The following is a 19,000-nucleotide window of genomic DNA, read 5'->3' as shown; positions in this document are numbered from 1 at the left end:
GAGATCTGGGCCTAAATCCATCTTTTTTTTGCACTCCACACCACCCCAGGTCAGACATTGCCATATGCAAATCAGCCTTGACCCTGTGCCTCATGGGAACAGTCCAGCCCGAACTGCCAAGCCATGTCTTTCCTGGACCGGAATCAAGCATCCATGGACCAGTTTCTGGCTATTAGCCGTCATCAGCCTGGATAGCTTGAGTCCAGTGATGTGGAGAGCATGGGACTCACGTCTGAGCATACCCATCCCACTCGGGGTGACAAATGCAAAAACAACAATTGATGGACAGAATGCAGAACAATGTCATACATTCACCCCAGTACAGAGATCTGGGCCTAAATCCATCGTTTTTTTGCACTCCACACCACCCCAGGTCAGACATTGCCATATGCAAATCAGCCTTGACCCTGTGCCTCATGGGAACAGTCCAGCCCGAACTGCCAAGCCATGTCTTACCTGGACCGGAATCAAGCATCCAAGGACCGGTTTCTGGCTATTAGCCATCATCAGCCTGGATAGCTTGACTCCAGTGGTGTGGAGAGCATGGGACTCACGTCTCAGCATACCCATCCCACTCGGGGTGACAAATGCAAAAACAACAATTGATGGACAGAATGCAGAACAATGTCATACATTCACCCCAGTACAGAGATCTGGGCCTAAATCCATCGTTTTTTTGCACTCCACACCACCCCAGGTCAGACATTGCCATATGCAAATCAGCCTTGACCCTGTGCCTCATGGGAACAGTCCAGCCCGAACTGCCAAGCCATGTCTTACCTGGACCGGAATGAAGCATCCAAGGACCGGTTTCTGGCTATTAGCCATCATCAGCCTGGATAGCTTGACTCCAGTGGTGTGGAGAGCATGGGACTCACGTCTCAGCATACCCATCCCACTTGGGGTGACAAATGCAAAAACAATAATTGATGGACAGAATGCAGAACAAAGTCATACATTCACCCCAGTACAGGGATCTGGGCCTAAATCCATCATTTATTTGCACTCCACACCACCCCAGGTCAGACAATGGCATATATGCAAATCAGCCTTGACCCTGTGCCTCATGGTAACAGTCCAGCCCGAACTGCCAAGCCATGTTTTTCCTGGACCAGAATCAAGCATCCAAGGACCGGTTTCTGGCTATTAGCCGTCATCAGCATGGATAGCTTGACTCCAGTGGTGTAGAGAGCATGGGACTCACGTCTGAACATACCCATCCCACTCGGGGTGACAAATGCAAAAACAACAATTGATGGACAGAATGCAGAACAATGTCATACATTCACCCCAGTACAGAGATCTGGGCCTAAATCCATCATTTTTTTGCACTCCACACCACCCCAGGTCAGACATTTCCATATGCAAATCAGCCTTGACCCTGTGCCTCATGGGAACAGTCCAGCCCGAACTGCTAGCCATGTTTTTCCTGGACCGGAATCAAGCATCCGCGGACCGGTTTCTGGCTATTAGCCGTCATCAGCCTGGATAGCTTGACTCCAGTGGTGTGGAGAGCATGGGACTCACGTCTGAGCATACCCATCCCACTCGGGGTGACAAATGCAAAAACAATAATTGATAGACAGAATGCAGAACAATGTCATACATTCACCCCAGTACATAGATCTGGGCCTAAATCCATCGTTTTTTTGCACTCCACACCACCCCAGGTCAGACATTGCCATATGCAAATCAGCCTTGACCCTGTGCCTCATGGGAACAGTCCAGTCCGAACTGCCAAGCCATGTCTTTCCTGGACCGGAATCAAGCATCCAAGGCCCGGTTTCTGGCTATTAGCCGTCATCAGCCTGGATAGCTTGACTCCAGTGGTGTGGAGAGCACGGGACTCACGTCTGAGCATACCCGTCCCTCTCGGGGTGACAAATGCAAAAACAACAGTTGATGGACAGAATGCAGAACAATGTCATACATTCACCCCAGTACAGAGATCTGGGCCTAAATCCATCGTTTTTTTGCACTCCACACCACTCGAGTTCAGACATGGCCATAGGCAAATCAGCCTTGACCCTGTGTCTCATGGGAACAGTCCAGCCTGAACTGCCAAGCCATGTCTTCCCTGGACCGGAATCAAGCATCCTAGGACCGGTTTCTGGCTATCAGCAGTCATCAGCCAGGATAGCTTGACTCCAGTGGTGTGGAGAGCACGGGACTCACGTCTGAGCATACCCATCCCACTCGGGGTGACAAATGCAAAAACAACAGTTGATGGACAGAATGCAGAAACAATGTCATACATTCACCCCAGTACAGATATCTGGGCCTAAATCAATAATTTTTTTGCACTCCACCCCACCCCAGTTCAGACATGGCCATACGCAAATCAGCCTTGACCCTGTGCCTCATGGGAACAGTACAGCCCGAACTGCCAAGCCATGTCTTCCCTGGGCTGGAATCAAGCATCCTTGGTCCGGTTTCTGGCTATCAGCCGTCATCAGCCAAGATAGCTTGACTCCAGTGGTTTGTAGAGCACAGGACTCACGTCTGAGCATTTGTCAACCCTGAATATGTCTCACTCGCTATTTACAATGCCCAGAACTGCTCTACAACTCTGCTCATGGTGGTCAAAGATCAATCTAGTTCAAAATGCCAGACCACCCCCCTTATCCTCAATGAATCGCGATGTGAGGATCTTGCTAATTTTGTTCTGAAGAAAGTTGAGAAAATATATTGTGCAATAGAGGGTGATAAGCTTACCAATGCCGCACAGCAGGATAACACTTCTTCTGGTAAAGTCAATAGCCTAGGTCCGGTAAATCTCACTGAAGCTACCAACAAATTGGAAACCTGGTCTGTTATGGACATGAATTTGTTTAAGAAGCTCATTGACAGCCTAAAATCTGGCTCTCCGTGCAATTTAACCCCCATTTGGGTGCTAAAGCAGCTTGAGTTGTCATCACTCACGCTAATTATGGAGCTGCTTAATGCTTCCTTACAGGAAGCTATAGTCCTGCCTGATTAGAAGTATGCAGTGGTTCTCCCACTTTTAAAGAAGATTAATGCAGATCCTTATCAGCTTTCTAATTTTCAGCCAATTTCCCTGCTTCTGGCCTCCTCAAAAAGTTTGGAAAAACACAGTAACTCGGAGCTGGCTCACTTCGTTGAATCTCACACATTTTTACATTGCTCACAATATGGCTTTAGAGCAGGCTTTTCTATGGAAAACTCTTTTAGGAGTCACAGAAATGCTATGGCATGGCTTGGACAGTGGGAACACAGTGGCCCTTATTTTACTTGACCTCTGTGCCACATATGATACGGTTTCACACCCCGTGCTACTTCAAAGCTCCACAACTTTTGGGCATTGATGGCCCTGCTCTCAAATGGATTAATTCCTATATGAGGAACCGTACGTTTCAGGTTTTCCCCTCCACGGCTTGCTCAAAAATTCACTCATACCCGTATGGAGTACCCCAAGGTGTTGTGTTAAGCCCCTTACTGTTTAACATTTATGTCCGGCCTCTGACAGTGATTGCAGAAGAAGCAGGGTTGGCACTATTTTCTTAGGCGGATGACGACCAGCTCATCTTCTCTCTTTCCGCAGAGAGGGAATCGAAGTCATCTGGTTTTCAGTTTGGTCTGAGAAAAATTGCATCTTGGATGCAAACAAATTCACCCAAACTGAATGGGGAAATAACTGAGGTCCTTATCCTAGGGAAAAAACAGTACCTCTGGGGTCCTCAGCATTTGCCTTCCGAAATGGGAGACTTACCCCAACCCACTCATCAAGTTTGCAACATAGGCGTTATCATAGATGATCAGTTATCTATGAAGCAGCAAGTCGTGAAGGTGGCCTCAACTTGTTTTGCCATCCTGATATGGCAAAAAAAAACTTTGGATGCTGCTGAGGGACACTCAGAGAACCGTAGTTCAGGTCCTTGTCACTTCTAGACTGGACTACGGTAAAATCCTGTACCTTGGTGCTAATAAAGTTGTGACACAAAGACTGCATATAGTGCAGAACGCTGCCGCCAGACTTCTCTGCGAGGTTCCTAAGGCTGCCTCTATCTGAGTCTTTGTTCAGGATCTTCACTGGCTTAAGGTGGAGAACCGTATTAAATCAAAGCTTTGAGCTACATGTTTAAGATTAAAACGGGTACAGACCCTCAATACTTACAATCCTTGGTTCAGCCTTACACACTGTCACACCTTCTTCGTTCTTCTTCTCAGATGAAATGTTTGGTTTCCAGAATCAGACTGTTGCATATGGGTGGTCAATCTTTTGCCTATCTATGCCCCGTCCTATGGAACTTTCTTACTTTGTCATTACGTAGCGAAACAGTTTATGGTAACTTTTGGAGATATTTAAAAACCCTCTTTTTTCACCAGTAATCTTCTGCAGGTGGAAGCAGGTCCATGTGTTAACACGATTCTGTTGTTGTCCAAGTACTATGGTGTCACCAGGTCTTGCAGGTGCTTCAGGGATAGCGAGGTCCCTGGACAGATTGTGTCCCTCTGATCTTGGCAGAAAGTCCCCGCAGTGTTGAGCCAGCTGGATTAATGGTTTGGGCAGGGTAGGTATAGCTGTATTATTGATCAGATGCACAATCTGCTCCAAATGAAGGAGGGTGGTCTCTAGGAGTTTAATTATAAGACTTTCATTTGTATGGTAGAACACAATCAACACACTTTGTAACCCACAGGTTTCTTTAGTCTGGTATGCATCATTCAGCGGTTGACCACACAACTTACTACGGGATATGTGTTACACTGTCCAAGACATATCCTGCTCTTCTTCTTTTGGGCCTGCGAAATAGATATTGGAGAGATTGGTGGCCCGAAGATGGCGGCCGAAGGATAATTGCAATGGTAAGACTGGGATTGCCATTACTAGTCCCTAAGGGTGTATCCTTACTAATGGGTGAAACCATGTCATTTGAACCCGGGATAGGAATAGAAACATCATTGGGGTCCACTAAATAAACGTTTCCTCATGCATAAATATGGGAAGCCAGTTCTTCTACATTCACAATCTCCTCTGTAAGCACACCCACTGCAGAAGACAAGTAGGTTAACATCTCCCTGCTGCCATTCCCGGCAAAAGTGACAGAGAAGATTGTCAACAAACAGCTAACCCGTTACCTCGAAGACAACAACATCCTGGACCCATCCCAATCCTGTTTCTGCAGCAACCACAGCATTGAGACCGCCCTCATCGCCGCCACCGACGACATCAGGATCCTGATGGACAAAGGAGAAACAGCTGCCCTCATCCTCCTTGACCTATCAGCAGCCTTCGACACGGTCTGCCACCGCACCCTATCAACACTCCTCCACGATGCCAGAATCCAAGAGAAGGCCCTGGCCTGGACCAATTACTTCCTCTCCGGCCGAACCCAGAGCGTCCACCTCCCACCCTTCCGCTCAAAAATCACCGAGATCTTCTGCGGCGTCCCACAGGGATCCTCCCTCAGCCCGACGCTGTTCAATATCTACATGGCACCGCTCGCCCACGTCGCACGACAACATAACCTCAACATCATCTCCTACGCCGATGACATCCAAGTGATCATATCCCTCACCGAAGACCCCCACACCGCCAAAGCCAACCTCCACAGAGTAATGAAGGCCGTCGCCGACTGAATGAAGGACAGCAGACTGAAGCTGAACTCAGACAAGACTGAGGTCCTCTCCTCGGACCCACCCCATCAGCCTGGGACGACTCCTGGTGGCCCACATCGCTAGGCACAGTCCCGGAACCCACCAACCACGCACGCAACCTGGGGTTCATCCTCGACTCCCCCCTCTCCATGACCAAGCAAGTCAACGCCATCTCCGCATCCGGCTTCAACACCCTCCGAATGCTCCGCAGGATCTTCAAATGGATTCCTCCCGACATGAGAAAAACCGTCACCTAGGCCCTCATCACCAGCAGACTCGACTACGGGAAAGCCCTCTACTCAGGAACAACAACCTAGCTCCTGAGACGACTACAACTAATCCAGAACGCCTCGGTACGTCTGATCCTCGACATCCCCCGACAGACCCACATCACACCCCACCTGAGAGGCCTACACTGGCTCCCCGTCAACAAGAGGATCAACTTCAAACTCCTCATCCACGCACACAAAGCACTATACAACACCGGACCTACATACCTCAACGACTGACTCAGCTTCCAAACCCCCACCCGCAGCCTCCGCTCGGCCAACCTCGCCCTCGCCACAGTTCCTCGTATCCGGAAAACTATCGCCGGCGGCAGATCCTTCTCCCACCTCGCCTCCAAGACCTGGGACACCCTCCCTACCAGCCTACGACAGACCTAGGACCTGCTGGCCTTCAGAAGACTTCTCAAGACCTGGCTCTTCGATCAGTAGCAGTCCACCCCCAGGGCCTTGAGACCCTCACGGGTATGTAGCGCGCTTTAGAAATGCAATGATTGATTGATTGATTGAGGACTTCTTATGGATTGTCCTCTTTACTGGACTAGATTTACGTATTTCCATAATTCTAATGAAAATAACTTGTTTTTCCTAGAGCCTAATGTTAAAAGAGGGCCTTGCCCAGCCTCTGCTGATGGACGCAGGCGGGTACACCTTTGGCCTGCACTTGTGTCGCACTGTGGGACTTCAAGTGCACATTGTAGTACTGCAGGGACAGACTTCAGGTGCATGTAGAAGTTGGTCCTGCCTCCAAATTCCTTATGGCAGGTGGGAGACTTCTCGAGGAGAACACCTTCCGCACTGTGGGACCTCCAAGCACTCTTTGTAGCACTATGGGAACAGCTGTCAGCTGCAGCAGATGTTGGCCCCGCCTCCAAAGTCCTTGGGGCAGTTGGGACACTTAGTCCCATGAAAAATGCCTCCCATCACCACAGTTAATCTGCTCACATTTCTTTCATTATGTTCTCGAATTTTTTTTTATTTGTTTCAGTTTGCTGCAGCTTTGAGTGAGCAGAGTGAATGAAGTGTGCCTGATATAAAAATGTGTTTGAGCTTCATGTTTAGAGCTTTGGTTCTTGCATTCAAAGACGTCCATTTCTAGCCAGGAAATGTCACAAATGTTTTTTTCTGACATTCCCCTTTTTTACAGTAATTGGTTTTGTGGATAACTCGAGTCGCCCCTTTTTCCTGTTTCTGTTTTTGTGGGTATCCCCCATATACCCCAATTGTTACCTCACTTCACCTCGACCTTCCTCTGAACCCTAAAATCCCTTTCCCCCTTTACCTTTATCCATCTCTGAAACCATAACAATCCCATACCTTCCTTTACATCTACCTGACTGTGAACCCTAATAACTCCTTACCATCTACTTTCGCCTTGTTCCCTGAAATCCACCTTACCTTCTTTTACTTGTCATTGAACCCTAAAAACTCCTTAAATCATTTTACCTTTACCCATCTATACCCCTAAAATCCCCTCTCCCTTTTTACCCGTTCCAGAACCCTAAGAACCCTGTACCTCCATCAACCTCTACCCACCCCATATCCATAAAATACCTTTACACTTCTTTACCGCTAGGTGCACCTGAACCCTAAAAAAGCTGATCTCTTTACCATACGTTCACCTGCACTCTAAAAATTATTTACCCCCTTATACCATCTCTACCCTCTGTTATCCTTCCCCATCACCTAATATTTAACCATCTCTTGATCGTTAAATACTATTGAATTTTTTCATTACGTGATAAATATGTCATTATCATTAAAAAAAACTTACCTGCCTGGTAAAGTACAGCAGGGTAAAATACCCAAAAGGGTCCTGTGAGCTAATTACATGCCTGATAACATTCTGTTGAGTGAAGACAGCAGAGTAAATACTGCAGACCGTGTCCAGCCAATGTGCCACAAATACTATAAAAAATTTGAAGTTTTCACAATTCTCTGAAGAAATAATATTGTTGGTGCTGTTGACAGTGGGGGTGGGGATTGTTGTCAAACCACAAAAGCAAATTCGGCAATCTTAAATGAAATATTACCTACAGGCGACGAAAAGAAAATGCTCACAAACAAACTGCGGTTCACAAACCTTCCGTGTTTATGCAATATTACCAAGATAAGCTAAAAATTGGTTCGTTCCTCTTGTTGCAATTGGCATCACATATAAAATGCTTTGATATTTGTCATCCAAAGATCAGCGTGGGTCTCAAGATATTTATTTCTGCCTCATTTATGCTAGATTGCTTGAATGTGTGAATTGATTCATCTAACCCTCCTGTTCTTGGTGTCCGTCCTTTTTTGAAAATGTGACACTTTAAAAGGAACTTGACGAAGGAGAAATAAAAATAAGGGTTACAATGGCGCATCTGAGATTTCTATTTACCTTTGTAAACAAGTAATCAAGCGAAAACTGGCAGAAGGTTAGACTATTCCAAGAATCTGTCAAATAACGTTCGAATCGGTGCATAGAGATGAACGAAAAAGCGACCTTTAGGGAGTGTAAAATGCTGAGGAAAGCACACAGCAAACTGAGTGTAGAGTTAATGCAAGTCTAGTGACATTGAAGGAGTTTCTCTGAGCAGCAATCTACGGTGTTTGAAGAGAGGGCAACTGCACTGGTCTTCAGACCAGTACTTTGTGCAGCAAACGATTTAAAAGTGTCACACGTCCTGATTCATAAGCTCCTCACAAAATAAACTTTCCCAGAAAAAAATAAGTAATGCTTCTCAAAAGAAAACCACAAAGGCACATTCAAATAAGGATTAACATGCTGGTCTGTCGTGCCATTTACTGCAAAATGCATACTTCTAATACAGTAGCATTGTGACGTAGAAATTATGGCCTGGTTTTGATTAATGCATTACTTAAAGTTAGTTATCTTTTGACGTAATCAAACTTAATGTCTCCTTGATAAATACGAGTTCATTACGAAACATCATGGCATAAAGTTTTGCATTACATGTGTTGCTCTTAATTTTAGCAATAACGTTATTCTCGTTGTTATCAATACTTTTTCTGTAATACTTGGCGTGTTTCTCGTAGGCAGCATTAAATTACATTGAGAGTGAGATTTCGGTGAGGAACTGCAGAATTATTTGGACGTTATTTTTTTACAAAACAATCTATCACCAATTTGGAAGCTTTAAAGCTGTACCATCAATGTAATATAATGTAAAATATGGCAGGTGAGGTTTTAAAGAAAGTCATAAATCTGAACTTGCTTGTCTACCACTTTGTGTGATTGCAGATTTAAGTATTTTTTTAATTTCCAAAATTTCCGAGAAGTATGCCTGGCAAAGTTAGTGATCAACATCCTCCTACGAGCACTTATGTTTATTTATACTTGCTGACGTGAAATGATGTCAAGCGAATGCAGATTAACCTGCAATCATTATATTCTATGGTGGTGTGTTCTGATCCCCTTCTAACCCTGTGAACTGATTTACTCCCGGTCTTATCAGAATTACATTTCAGACCTCTTCCTGGCCTGAAAGGGATCTTAAAGGAGTTTAAGAAGGCAACTGTGGAAGTTTGTGGGTGTGTGAACAATCACGGGGCATTTTAGCCAATTAGGGCACACTTCTTGTCGACTCCCAGATGTGGTGAGTTGATTTATGCACATTAAAAAGACAAAACGTGATTTTTCGCTAATAAAAAGCTTATAACATATGTGAGTCAAACTAACCCAAACAAAAAGCTTTTTGGATTTATTGGTGTCCATGAATTTGCACTTGCACAAGCAGTAAAATATTGACTTAAACGATAATAAAGTCGTTAACGTAATTAAACATGGTTCCAGATGCTGTGCTTCTACCTTTGTTATTCAACGTTTTTTTACAAGCAAAAAGATAATTTGTAATGCCCTGCAAATAAATTGGGCAAACCGTGCATTGGTTACCATCAGACCCTGTTAGTGGTGGGGGGTGCATTGCGCAAGAGGTGCCACTGGCCCTCCGCTGTGGGTCTTGGGTCATTTACCTCGAGTGTCCTACTATTGCTCTGCAAACTGGCCCAACTACCACCTTTTCTGCTTGCATGCCCACAAATTAGGTTATGCTCGAGGAGATATTGTCATCCTGAAATGAAAATGGGGATACTTCGCTTAACTTTGTATTTCACAGTATTTTTCCGATTATGAATGATTTCTAGCCAGCCCTGTGATTCTTGCGGAGCAGTGAACAAGTCTGCTTTCCAATAGCACATGAATTTCAGTTTCAGGTGAATTCCTCCGAAAAGCAGTTTTCAATGCCCCATAGTCTTCACTTATCCATCTTTCAGGAAAAAAGTTCCACTGAGTCTCTTTTCTTGTAGACCCACCACCGGACGTTATTCCAATTGAGTTTACGTCTGCACCCGACATGATGTCACATCTGCTGACATCTTTTCCGTAATATTTTCTATTTCCATGATTCTTTCAGTTACATTACATGGGTCAATGGGTATCAGGCTGAGGTCAATGGTGACTGCATCAATTTGATTTGCCAATGACCTCTTTTGTTGTGTATAACCTTAAGGTAACTCTGGGGAACATTGAGGTCCTTCATCTTTGTATTTTTGTCTAATTTCGTGAAACTGTCCATTTTGCCGTGGTGGTTCATTTTTTAACATGCTGGTGTTTTTTAAATACTGGGATTATTTACAAGGGGATATTACCACCAGAACATCACTTTTCCTGATGTTCTGGTGGCGATATCCCCTTCTCTGTATTTAGAAAGTATGGTTAAGTCACTTAACGTGGCTTAACGCCACCTTTATAAATTAGGCCCCTTTTCACGCTTCACTTAGGGGTGTTGCCTCTGGCGTTCCATTACAACACCAATTGCTTTTTGATGTTGCCCCATATTTACAAGGACGGGGCAGTGCTGAAAACTAAGGATAGGTAATACCTGGTCTTAGGATGGTGATACAAGGAAAAATAATTATTTCTCCACATATTTTGCTCTTTCAATGTCCACACATTGAAACAGTAAATCACCTTTCAAGGTTGCTTATGTGCAGGAAGGTATACCTTCCTGCAGATAAACAATCGCCCATGGAGCGCAGGCACCCTCGCAACATGGTGCAAGGGTGCTTGCATTGGCGACAGGCAGCTTTTTTAGTATTAGCTCTAGGGGGAAATGCAGGGGTGCACAATTATTTTGTAAATAAAGTGCATCCCTACGTTTAAAAAATATCAGAGCATAGCGTTACCAATTGTGGCGTAACACTGTGCTCCAACATTTTATTGTAAATATCCCCAACTGTTTCTTAACTCAGCTATACACCATCTTACTGTAAATGCACATTTGCACTACTTATTGTGCACAGAACTTTGTAACTCCTGCTATGTTAGCTCTTGGAATAGGTGAATTTTGGAGCTAAGTCAGGGAAATGCTATTGGAATTGTGGGGTCATTAAGAATCTACTGAGTGATTTGATATCTACTGTGGAGAATTTGTCCCAATGGAATGGGAGGTAACTTCAGAGTTTTTCAGATTTCGTGGATGTAGTAACCTTAACTGCTAGGAAAGCTCTGCCTATTAATAAACCCTCGGTGTTACCCAAACCTCTTCGGCAATTAAATATTGAAATAAATAAATTGATAAGGGGGCACTATTTACTATTTATCATGGATCGGCAGCATAAATTGGTCCTGTTAAAAAGAAGGAGCTCGAGGTTGAGGGCTACATTAAAAAGAGAAAAGGATGATTCTCTATGGATCAAACTCCGGGAATCCTCACATAAGGGCCATGTTAGGACATTCTGGTCTTTAATTGCCGGAGGCTGTGGCTCTAGATCCCGTGCAACACCAATCTCTATTGAAGAGCAGATTTGGATTCAATATATTAAACAATTGTATAGCAGCAATGGCTTACAACAGGATAATGATCCCTTCTATGAGGATCATCTCCCCTATGATCCCCCGACTGAAAAGGATATCGAATTAGCCATTAGGGGCATGCGCTCTTCTGGCGCGATGGGTCCAGATGAGATTCCGATTTCTGCTCTAAAACAACACTGCGAACTATGGAGTAAAATTCTCTATCCAGTGTTCAAATTTTGTTTTATTAGCGGTACTGTTCCTACATCTTGGAAAGGGAGTATACTAGTCCCTCTTTTCAAAAAAGGGGCTAGAGATCTCCCTCAAAACTATCGCCAAATTGCACTATTAGACGCAATTGGTAAGGTTTTTGCTAAATGTATTCTTAATCGAATTAACGATAGGTTGTGATCCAGCGGGCTATAGAAAATATATCATAAACTACGCTACCCAATTTCATAACCTATAAACAAAATTCTATACTAAACATGGACCCATTTATGAACCTGATATATTTTGGGCCTACTGAATCAGGTGGTCAGAATAAATCTATATACACATTATTTACAAACTATAAACATATTTATACATTTGCAGAAAGAATATTGTCATTAGAATAAAACCCAACCATTTAAACGACCACCATAGGCGACGTGATCTAGCTAAAGGTAACCTATACTTCTAAATAACCAAGACCAGCTTGTTTGTCAAAAGTAAGATTTTATTTTCTAGATTATGGTATATAAGTTGTAAGTTTTATAAATGAAATTTATTTGCAATAAAGCAAGCATGATAGTAAGAAATATGGAAAAATACAATTTAAGCAATTGAATCAATTTAAAGAAATTATATAAAGTTTAGCATTTCTAAAACCTATTTCCCTAACTGAGCTAAATAGACAGAAATTAAAGTAAAGTTCTTTGAGGATTCTTACGTGCTCCACGCAAAGTCCAGCAGCACATCACCCTCATCGGAAAGTCAGAAAGCAGCAGCCAGCCCAACCCTAAGGGCATGACTTTTTATACCTTTCTACGCTAACTAAACTAGCAAAGGAAAGTTTTCAGAAATACTCGACGTCCCATTGGCTGAGAGTGACAAGTGACATGTCACCCGATTCTTAAAAAGTTCCACAAAATCATGTCTTACAAAGACCATTGTCTCTTCCATGTGAAGCCAGAGGCTTCCTGCGATTGCAACTTTGTTTTAAGTCATCCTCGCAGCTTCCATAGTCTTACAGTGCAACTTCCGCGGATGCCAAGTTAAGGACTGACAAAAAGTTCACTTTCGACCTTGGCCATGTCCGACAGAATGATGTCAGCTCATCAGTTTTTGCTTTGTGAATACAGCTTCAATAAACGTTTTAATTCAGAATGGGCGTCTCGTGACTTTCTGCAGAATTATAGTTCAGCTTTTATTTTGCGGCTCAAATAGCTAGGCCTCAAAAGCAGGCAACTTATGATTTCTAGTATAAAACAAACACAAGAAAAGTATTAATGTAAGAAATAAAGTATATTCTGTATCCACCCCATGGTTTACTAAATAATTAGCCCACCCGATTAATCAAAATGTTACCTAGCCATTGCAAACAAATAAAGCAGCGTTTATATTTACCAGTCTCCGTTTTTCTATGAGACCCATATGCACCTAGAATAGTAGAAATGACATCACACAGACAAGGAAAAGCAAAACAAGCACATGCTTATTTTAAATATGCAGCAGTTAGTAATGACAAAAACGAAAACAATAAATTATTTTATTATTTTGCACGAACAAAAAGATGCAACATTTATGCACGTTTATGAGCACACATGTTAGTCCCCCCACGTGTAAAGTTTAATCTAGGTTGTATTAGCACGACATATCACAAATCATTAATAATTTTATTCATGTTATGGAAATGTGACTTTGCGAGTTTAAACAAAATTTTGTTTTCTATCTCGCTCCATCAACTCCCTCATCTGGTGATTAACAAATCACCACACCAGCACTCAAAATTTTGGTAAAATTAAATTTATAAGAAATCGATTCAAATTCATTGTATTAGTAAACCTAAAAGTCTGTTTCAGCATAATCCTTGCAATTAACATGACGCTCTCTATGTAACTCCTGCAACTCAATCTCCCTTTCCTCTTCTTTTCTGAGTTTATAAATTCTCTTCTTTTCTCTCAAATGCTTCTTTCTTTTATGCAACAAACAACCTACTTTAGTCAAAATAAAAATGAATATAATTATAATCAAAGGTGCCAGAATCTTGCCAAGAATTGAACTTCCGATATTATGAAACCAGTTTTTAATTGCTTGAAACCTATTTGAAAGTTTCCCAGTAAAATCTTCTTCTTCTAAAGGAATTATTTCAGAATGCATTTGTGTAATATTCTTAATATACATTTCAATATTTTTACTTTCATCCGGTATATATGTACAGCAATGTTGGACATGTAAAATGCCACAGACTCCTCCCTCCTTTGCTAGGAGTATGTCTAAAGCAAGACGGTCTTGAATTACCATGGATCTAATTGCAATAACTTCAACATTCACTAATTGAAACCCATCAGCAGTGTCAGTTGATAATCTATCAACTATAGTGGACAATTTTCTGATTCTTCCTGCATTTAGGGTTATACCAACAAAAGGTATTACAGCTTGGAAAATATCTCCCAGAACTTCAGTAAAAGTTTCTCTTTTAGCTCTATTTACATAATTATGAATTTTAAATAATCCTTCTGAATCTCTGTCAACATGAAACACTTTAGGAAAAACAATTCCCACATAACAAGTTCCATACCAATGGTCTGGAAGGTTGTAGTAGGCTTTGTCACCACAAACAAAATAAATTCCAGGAAAGATAGGATCTTTTCCACCTTTAAATCCCCAACCTCCCATAATCTGATAAGTATCTTCACAGTTGCTTGCACCTACAAAATAATTATCAAAAAGTGTGTTATCTCTTCTAATGCAAAGCTTTCCACTAACAGGTTTGTCTATGTGAATTGCAATATTTTCAAGCATTTTGCCATTTAGTTTCTCATCCTCTTTTTGCCAGAATGATGACTTAGTCTGCTTGACTAATTCATTTCTCTTATAAATTGCTCTTCTCTCCTCAACCATATTCAGAAATTTCTTTCCTTCAGCACTTAATTTACATGTTAGATTATTCTTGTAAGCATACTCATAAGTGAGTTCATTAGTAACAAGGAAATATTCTCTCAATTGTTTAGCTTTCTTATGCTTATTTAAAGCATTATCAATCTTGACATTAGCAAAAATCTCATCATAATTTGAATAGTAATATTCTAAACGACCAGTTTGATAAAATAAACTAGTTAATACACTACATGTAACAGCATAAGTGAGAGGAAGCATATTATATGTTACTCCCTCAGAAACAGAAGCGGGTAACTTAACGCATACATAACAATCCTTTGCATCCATTACCTTTACATATTCACTCAAAAGCTTTGTGAAAGTATTGCTTGAAAAATCACCTATTGATTTATCTTGATGAATGTTAGGCTGATGATCAATTACTTTAGCAGATGCACTATGTTTAGTTTGGCTAACCAGAGCTTTGCTTGTTATGTTAACTTTGTGTAATTCTCTATTCATTTCTAAAGGTATAATCACAGCTAGTACTAACCAGAGCAGAACTAAAATGAGCAGACACACCAGAGTCATCTTACAGCATCTTTTAAAAACAGAGCATTTTGAAGTGCTCTCCTTAATGTAAGGCATTTTTAGGTTAGTTTTAGCCTTAAAAATAAAATAAAAAATAAATTTTAAAATTTATATACACCCCCCTTTTAAAATATATTTTTCTTTTATAACCCTAAACAAGATTTCTTCGACCTTATGTCATACATAAGTTTTCTTCTATTAGACAGTTTTCTTCGACCTTGTGTCAACTAACAGGATTTCTTCAGCCTTATGCCAATTTAATAAATTTGTACTTCAATCATTGTCACTAATTTCTTGGATTTCGTTTTCTTCTTCACTACTATCATATATGTCTATAACAGGTGGAATTACTAAGTAAGTCCACTCAGGAGACTTGTATTTCTGGTTTGGTCTAATTATTCTCTTCCCTTTTCTTGATATCACTTCTATTTTCCTTCCAACTCCAACCTCTTTTCCAGGACTCTTTTGACTACTGATTTCTTCAACTTGTTCTATTGGCTTTTTAATCAATCTCACTCTCAATCTTCCACCAGGCCAGTAGTCTGCTTTTCTCACGTACTTTTTCTTTGGTTCAGAATTATTCGATTCAGATTTCCAAGTCCTTTTCTTTCTGCTTTCACTTCCACCTTCCACGTCACTTTCCTCAGTTTCGTAGTCTGAAATTTCAATTGACTCAGGAACTTCTCTATACGGCAATTTCACTCTTTCAGGAACTTCACTTTGTCTTCCATCACTGGTACTCGGTAATTCGTTCTCCTCCTCTTCCTCAATTACCTCTAGCTTCCCAGATTTCGGATTTTTGTTCCTTACTTCAGAGCTTGTTCTCTGCCTTTCGATACTCTCCTGGTCTGAAACTTCTTTTGGTTCAGCTTCTCTGTCTTCAATATAGACAACCGAATCCTCAGTTATCTTTCCTTTTAACAGATTCTCTTCACCTTCAGAATCTATTTCAATTATTTCTAAGTCTTTTCTTGTCAGATTTCCATTCACTGGCACAGTTTCCAGATGTCGACTTTCTTGTCGATCTTCAGAATCTGGAATTACTTCACCTTCTGTTCTGTCTTCTGCTTCAGAATCAGAGTCATCTGTGGTATCACTTTCAACATCAGAACTCTCAGGAGTTGGTATTGGAATAGTATGACTTGGATGAATCCAGCGCTTCAATCCTCTGCACTTTACAGCATTAGTAGTGATCAAGATTACCTGCCTAGGTTTCTGCCATCTAGGAGATAGACAATTCCTCCTCCGATGTACTTTCGTTCTGACCCAGTCTCCAGGTCTCAGATCATGTGTCAAAACTTTGTCATTTGATTGTGCTTCAGTTCCCACCTGATTAGACACAGAAGTTACCATATCAGATAACCTTTTACAGTAATCCAAAATTGCACTGTCATTTATGCTCAACAGTTTACCTACAGGTACAAAAGCTTGCCTCATAACTCTTCCCATCAAAATTTCATGAGGACTCAAACCTGTCTTTTTATCTGGTGTACTTCTTATTGACATCAAAACAAATGGAAGAGCATCAGTCCACTTAACTCCTGTCTCTAGACACATTTTTCCAATTCTGTTTTTGATAGTTCCATTTATTTGTTCAACTACACCTGATGCCTCTGGTCTGTATGCACAGTGTATTTTCTGCTCAATGCTCATAGCTTCGCAAATTAATTTCAACAGTTTATTATCAAAATGACTTCCTCCATCACTCTCAATAGTGACTGGAAAACCGTACCTTGGGATGATTTCTCTGAGCATTAGTTTTGCTACTGTAATTGAATCACAATGTCTTGTAGGGAAAGCCTCTACCCACCTTGAGAACAAGCATACAATTACAAGTACATATTTCAAACAGTTGTGTAAGGGCATTTCAATGAAATCTATTTGTAACCTGGTAAAGGGACCACCCTCTCGACCAATTATTCCTGTCCCCACCACTGATTTTCTGTTTGGATTCATTTGTTGGCATGACAAACACCTTTGACAAAAAGATTCTGCAATGGTTCTAAATTTGGTATTGAACCATGTCTCTTTAAACAGTCTGACCATAGAATCTCTCCCTAAATGTGCAGGACCATGATATAATCTGGCCATGTCAGAAATCATGCAATTTGGTAAAACTACTCTGCCATCTTTGTAAACCCACACTCCATCTTCATCACGTTGTCTACAATCTGATCTTAACCACTGGTCTTTTTCTTCATCATCTGCTTCGTTTTGTAAATCTCTAATCTCATTCCATGTTTCTACAATAGTTGTTAGCATTAATGAATTTGAATCAGTTTCTGTACTTCTATTCCGATTGTAAGAATAATTTTTCCTTGCGCAGTACTTTGCTGTTTCATCTGCGAAGGCATTTCCTTTGGAAATATAATCAGTCCCTCTAGTGTGTGCTGCACACTTGACTATGGCAATTTCTTTTGGCAATTGTATTGCTTCAATTAATCTTCTAATGAAAACTGCATTTTTAATTGGTGATCCTGTTGATGTCATGTATCCTCTCTGTGACCAGAGTTGTCCATAATCATGCACAACTCCGTACCCATACTGACTATCAGTAATGATGGTAACTCTTATATCTTTTGATATTTCACATGCACGAATTAAAGCAATCAATTCAGCTACTTGAGCTGAACGAACTCCTTCAAGACATGATGCTTCTTTAATGTTTTCGACTGTACAAACTGAGTATGAAGCTTTCAAGACACCACCTTCGGATCTTAAGCATGAGCCATCTACAAAGTAGACAAAATCCGATTCAGGCAAAGGTCTGTCTTTGATGTCTTTTCTTGGTTTTGTGCAGAATTCCATGACATCTAAACATTCATGTTCTGTCTCAATGTCATTAACGATTTCTGAATCAGGCAGTAATGTAGAAGGATTCAGATTCAAACATCTTGAAATCGAAACATTATCTGCTCCTAGTATGATTTTCTCATACTTTGTCAATCTGCTACTTGTTAAATGTTGAGTCTTACCTCTTGTCAGTAATATTTCAACTGAATGAGGCACAAAAACTTTCACAGGAAATCCCATAATGATTCCTTCACTTTGTTCAAGGCTGATACTAGTAGCTGCAACTGCTTTCAAACAACCTGGTAATGCTTTTGCAATTGGATCAAGAACTGCAGAGAAATATGCAATAGGTTTCTTTAGGTTTCCATGTCTCTGAATTAACACAGATAATGCACATCCTTCTCTCTCACTGCAATACAGTTCAAAATCTTTCTCATAATTTGGCATACCCAAAGCAGGAGCTTGGCATAAGCTCTTTTTCAAGTTTTCAAAAGATTCCATCTCAACATCATTGAGAATAATTGGATCTTTTACATCTGATTTGGTCAGTCTTTGTAGTGGTTTCGCAATTACTGAAAATCCACTTATCCATTGTCGACAGTAACCTACCATTCCCAGAAACATTCTGACCTGTCTTTGTGTTCTTGGCGGTAACATTGCTTGAATCATTTTTATTCTCTCTATTGTTACTTGTCTTTTTCCCATTGCTATTCTATGACCAAGATATTTTACTTCTTGTTTGCAAAACTGTAGTTTTGCTGGGGACACTTTATGTCCTTCTTCTGCAAGGCGATTTAACAGAATTATTGTGTCTGTTACACAATTTTCTCTTGTC

The sequence above is a fragment of the Lissotriton helveticus genome, chromosome 2_2, assembly GCF_964261635.1.
Source record: "Lissotriton helveticus chromosome 2_2, aLisHel1.1, whole genome shotgun sequence".
Lineage (NCBI taxonomy): Eukaryota > Metazoa > Chordata > Amphibia > Caudata > Salamandridae > Lissotriton > Lissotriton helveticus.
The sequence above is the reverse complement of the archived record's forward strand: the minus strand, read 5'-3'. Positions refer to the sequence as shown.